Consider the following 6,262-nt stretch of genomic DNA (forward strand, 5'->3'; position numbering starts at 1 on the left):
TGATTCGTAATCCCTGAAACATATTTGCCCAATTAATGACATTAATGACAGAGTGAATGGATCAACACTTGCCTCGTAAATAAACACCAAGACACACTACAGCTAGACTTATGTTCCATTAAGCAAAACTTAAATGCTTGGAGATTTAGGGATTTTCATAACAATGAAAGACCAAAAGACCACAGAAATTAAATACAAAATTATTAAACTATTAAAAATTTTGGGAGGGTGTTTAAAAAAAAGACCAGAACCTTCTTTTTTGTACGGGCTAGTCATCTCATTTGAACAAAGTGGAAAAATATCGCGGAAGGAAAATGTGTAGATACCTGTAAGATGAGATGGTGGCTCTTATTGTCTATCCATTTTGAATCCTTTGATCATACATGATTCTCTGCACCTTCTCCACAACTACTTCATTTCCCAAGCTCTTGCGTTCCTTCTTTCCTTCATGTAATGAAATTTAACATCATAATTTAGGAAATAATTCAATTAGACAGCAACTAAACCAAATTATCAGAGACATCCGGGAGAGGATGGAAACAATTAAAAACGTAATCATTAAGAAAGGGTCTCTCTAATGTTGAAACCTGAAAAAATAGTAGGTAGATAAAGGGAAGGCTATGAAATATTTTTCACCTTTTTTACCAGATAGAAGTCGAGAGAAGCCCTTCAAATCTTTAGAGTAATCCTTCCAGCATTCCAGTAATCCTTCAACAATTCCAACAACCCTAAGTGCTAACAAAGAAATGCATGCATCCAGGGAGCATTTGATTATAATATATGGAATGGTAATGAATAATAAGTACAATAAATATTTAATGAAAATTTGAAATGGTCAAGATGGAGTGGCGGTGTTATTCTATCGGGCATGTAGTGGGAGAGTTATTTCTATTGTGCATTAATGGAATGATGGGTGGAATGGTGAAATTGATGGACACCTGTTTTATGGAAAAAAATATTTGGCAAATGGTTGAAGGGGCATAAGTTTAAGAATGTGAATAGACATACGATTCAGAATTGGGATTGAATATATGTCTTATAATTTGTTTTAAATATATTTCTCAGTGCTAAAAAAACACTTGGCAAATGGTTGAAGAGGCATAAGTTTAAGAATGTAAACAAACATACGTTTTAGAATCAATGCTGGTTTGAATATATATTTTATAATTTTTTTAAATACATTTCTCACTAATGAACATACATGGTTATCAACAAGAGGTACAATAAATTTTTAATCATTCTTTGTAAAAAATTAATTTAAGTATGCTTTAAACATGTGATTTAGACATGCAAGTAAGTTAGTGGTGTGAATTCTATCCATTGATATAGTGGCAACCACTAGAATATACTGGCATCTTTCAATTTAGGCCATCCGATCAAAAAGATTAATTAAGAAAATGATTAAAGTGCCCAACTCCAATAGGAGGGATGCATATCGGCGTAATTATTATTTTTCAAATAATTTAAGTACATGATATGCATAATGAATGATTTACTTTTTCAAAGTGTTTATTTATAAGTGATTATAATAAACCCTGCTAATAATGGGGTTGTCTTCAAAGCTCGTTGATGCCATCGTGGAGAAAATAATTTTGCTTGCCTCGATGTACTCCATGTGGAAATCACTGGATAAGTTTTTGATAATTCTTTAACAACTTTAAGATCATACAGGATTTTAGTCTAATAATTTTCGTTGGAGTAATAAGAGGTAAGTTCAAGATTAAATTTAGTGGATATTACTATAACATAATATTAACAATATATTTAATAGTAATAATAGAAATAAGTTAGATAAATCAATAATTTATGACTTAAAATGAGCTAAGACTCCAAGAGGGTGAGGGAACCTATTTCTTGAACCTTATCACAAGGGGTCAAAGATGTCCCCATGTGGGATTTGAATCTGGATGGAGGGGATAACATCCCTTATCACAAGATGCTAAAGATGCCGCCTAAAAATTTGAAACAAGGTGGAGGAGATAACATCCCTTATCACAAGATGCTAAAGATGCCGCCTAAAAATTTGAAACAAGGTGGAGGAGATAACATCCCATTGCTCAGGAACCTTACTCCTTGATACCCTACCACAAGAGGCCAAAAATGGCCCCTGGGGATTTGAAACATCCGGGGGAAGATAACATCCCATTGCTCAGAGGCCCTACTCAATGAACATTATCGCAACAAGCCAAAAATGTCCGCCAATAAAGTTTGAAACTAGATAAAACAAATAACATCTCATTATACCAACAAAAAAATAACATCTCATTGTCACAACCACTAAATTACCTTTAAACTAAAAAAGAAAAATTTAGGTCAACTAGCCTAAATCAATGGTTTCCTTACCTGAAATGAGCCTGTCTATGAGAATTTGATAGAAAAATAACAAAGACCCATTTCCTCTTAAAAATCCAGATTGTATTTTATTTTTAATATTAATGTTAAAATGAACATAATCGTGAAATACAAAATTGGGCTTTGTCAATAGCCAAAACCTAGCTACCACCCAATAAAGTAGTTTGGGCTTCACACCTCTTTGTTCCAATGGACCTTTTTCTAATGAAGTGTGCACATGATTTTCTTTACCCCAGTATCAAAATTGTCCCCCAGGTTTCTACCTTTCATTTGAATAATTGTCTTATTTAGCTGAAATAAAATAAAAATGTTGCGGGGAGATTTTAATTTGCAAAGTGTAACGAAGACCAGGAATATGATTTAAAGAATATTTTTATGTGCCTTAAAGAGGGTTTGGTTCTCTAAAGAAAGCTTTTTGTATATCGTAGATGCGTTAGCTGGCATTTGATTCCATTATGGCTGAAGGTCGAATTTAGCTGGCATTTGATTCCATTAGGTCTGAAGTTCGATTTTATTTTTATTTTTTTTACATATATATTTTAACTTCAAAATATTATTTCAATAATTTACTGAAATTTTAATAGCTTTAGAAACATGCAACTAAAAAGTTATGATTAATATTATATATAAATTAATCCTGATGGAGTATCTAATTTATAATGCTTTTTATAATTCATAATAATTTAAATATTAAAATATATTTAAAAAATTGAAATTGAATATTATATATATAATTAATTTGAATTGTGGGATTGTTAGGTTAGAAAAGCAGTGTAAAATTATTCACCAATGAATTTTATGTTCAATTTTTATGATAGGTTGAGTTGTATAGCAAAACTAATTACAATTTCCTCTAACCCATTAAAAAAAATCATTATTTTTATACTTTAATTTAGTTTTATTTTCAAACTCTTTACCTATACAATCAAATAATTTAGGTAAGAGCACTCTTTATTCTTACGATTTTTATACGTTAATTTAGTTTTATTTTCGAACTCTTTACCTATACAATCAAATCATTTAGGTAATACCACTCTTTATTCTTACGAATACAAGATTCCAAGAACTTTATTATTATAATTATTCAAATAATTTACGTACATGATACGTATAATGAATGATTTAGTTTTTCGCTGTGTTTTTGGTTGATTATAGTAATGTTGTTTAATAATCACGGTCGTGCTTAAAGCTCGTTGATGCCATCCAGCAGAAAAGGAAATTTATCAATATGGTAACTACTGGATAAGCTTTTGATAATTCCCTCTCAAATGACTGCAACAAGCTCTAGATCATACAGGTTTTTAGTCATCCACTGTAAGGATTTATCTTTCTAGAACGTAGGCGACTCTGTAAGAATCTAGAAACGGGCGGATTCCAGCTGGTATTATTAAAATCAAGTACAGTGTACTTTAAGCAAAAGCAACCACAATAGGATGCTGGCCAATGACAAAATAACAAGATATACAGTAGCCGCAATAAGGTGGACAGTTTCCTTACTTTTAACCATAGTTACCAAGTTCGAATTCGAATTCGAATTGATTCAATACGATAAAAATTTGAATGAAAAAAATTCAATTCGCAAAAAATTCGATAATAGACATCATAAAAACATTTTTTTATTAAATTTTTCTCAATTTATTTTGAATTATGAATATTTTTTATTAATTTTAAATAATATAACAAAAAATTTATTATTATCTTTTCTATCCAAAACATCAATCCTTCCATAAATAAAAACTAATTACTTAAAATTAAGTTACTTCACACACTTCGGTTTCCAAGATTGAAAAAAACAGAAATTTTCTAATATCAATTTTACCTTCTATTTTGTTCGGCCTTTTTAACTTTTTATTTTTCTTCTTTATATATGTCATCTAAACTCTATTTATTTCTATTCATAGAATCTTATAACAAAAAAGAATAAGGTACTTTCAGTTATTTTCTGTTTCTTTTCTAATTTGAAAATTGAATTTTTTTTTTTTTCCTAATTTCATTGATATTTTCAATTTTTGTTTTCTTTATTCGAGCAAAAGAAATTAGAAATGTTCTATAATTGATGGAGATGGAAATACTATGAGATTCACCTTCTTAATAATACCAAGTCCATGCACGTCAGTTCTATTATTTGGGAGAAGAAACCAAAGCTAATATATTTCCCTCGAATCGAATTTAACCGTATTAATCACCGAACCGAATCGAACTGCCGTATTTTTCAGGGCGATTCGGCTCGGCTTGAATTTGGTAACTATGCTTTTAACAAAGAAAAGCAGTACAACTACAATTCTCTTCAAGAATTTGCAATTGCTTTGTGTTACATCTGATTCACTATCAACTAGCGTTCGAATTGCCATGGATCTATCATTCACTATGTTTTCTGTTATCATATTTGCTGTGACTCTCGCCTCAACAATAGCAGCAGCGGCAACAACAGAGGACGTGAAATATCCCGTGGACTACACTCACACGGACATCGCGGAATTCATCAAAACTTCGTGCAAAGTGACTCTCTATCCGAAGCTCTGTGTTACGTCGCTTTCTTCTTACGCAGGACATCTGAGGCCCAAGCAAAGCGATCTTGTGAATGCGGCCGTGATTATCAGCCTCATTAATGCTCGCAACGTTTCCGTTTGGGCCGCCGGCCTCGGAACCAGAGGCGCCAGTGAAAGAGAAAAGGAGGCGCTGGAGGATTGTCTGGAGAATTTTGGCGACGCCACGGACCAGATTGGCAAATCTGTGGCAGAGCTGAAGCATCTGAGGCGGAACACCTTCAAAATTCAGATAAGCAACGTAGAGACGTGGATGAGCGCTGCCCTCACCAACGAGAACACCTGCCTCGACGGCTTTCAGGATCTCAACGCCACTGGGAGAGTTACGGTCATGGTCACCGGCCGCGTTCAGTATGTTTGCGAATTGATCAGTAATGCCCTCGCTCTAGTCAACCGATTTGCTGCCAGCGGAGGTTATAAGGAACTTGTGCAGCTTTGAAGCCTTCAAGGCCGTATTAAGATAATAATTTAAATAAAATCTTAGTTTGGCACCCTAGCATTAAGCCAAACTTTGGTCTTTTATGGTAACTTGTGTAATATGATGATATAATTAATATTAGTTTACATAAAGGAAGTGGGTTAATTTGTGAACGAATGCATATTTTCTCTGGTAATATATAAGATATCTTTAAGTTGGTTGAATTGCGTTCGATTATTGAATGGATTTTAATGGTGGGATAGAGCGATTTAGGCCTTGTCTACCTGACAATAGGACGCACATGTTAGCGAATTTGGAGTTTGGAAAGGAAATATCAAAAGTCCGGTTCAACCTAGTTAAAAGTTGGATTGTATTTCATTTTAAAAAAAATTGACATTAAAAGTAATCATAATCATTAAATTCAAAATTGGCCTCTGTTCAAATTTACGGGGCTCGGCAAAATCCAAAACATAGCCACCGTGTCTGCCTATGGAGCAACAACTTTGTTCTTATGAAGCCCTGCAAGTGATCTTCATTACTATAGTATCAGATTTGTCCAAATGGTCTCTCTATATTTCAATTACATTTATTTGTATGGTCGCTGTAAAAACGATGGTCGCTTGTACAGTTGAACGAAGACGATATATGAAGAATATGCCTTTGCTGCTTCAAGATGTCCTGGAAAGATAAAGAAAGCTTTAATGTAATATTCGTATATTGTAAAAATAATTAATCGCAGAACCCAAGGGTGCGCATGAACAACCTGTTCCCACACTACTATACCAAGGGTATTTTTGAGACAAAAAATAAAGACAACTTTATATTTAATACAAAAATAATTTAAGACTAAAATATTTTGAGACAAAACTTTATATTTGAGAAAAAAAGTAGTTTGAGACACAAATTTAAAGAGAAAACTTTATATTTAAAACAAAAATATTTTAAG

General features: G+C 32.6%; 1 pseudogene; it reads left to right on the top strand.

Annotated features, from left to right (window-relative positions):
• Positions 1–4,658: 4,658 nt before the first annotated feature.
• Positions 4,659–5,438, top strand: LOC149223692 (pectinesterase inhibitor 9 pseudogene; annotated as a pseudogene).
• Positions 5,439–6,262: the final 824 nt, after the last annotated feature.

The sequence above is a fragment of the Pinus tabuliformis genome, chromosome Q, assembly GCF_031772625.1.
Source record: "Pinus tabuliformis cultivar Carrire ecotype Pingquan chromosome Q, CPIR1, whole genome shotgun sequence".
Lineage (NCBI taxonomy): Eukaryota > Viridiplantae > Streptophyta > Pinopsida > Pinales > Pinaceae > Pinus > Pinus tabuliformis.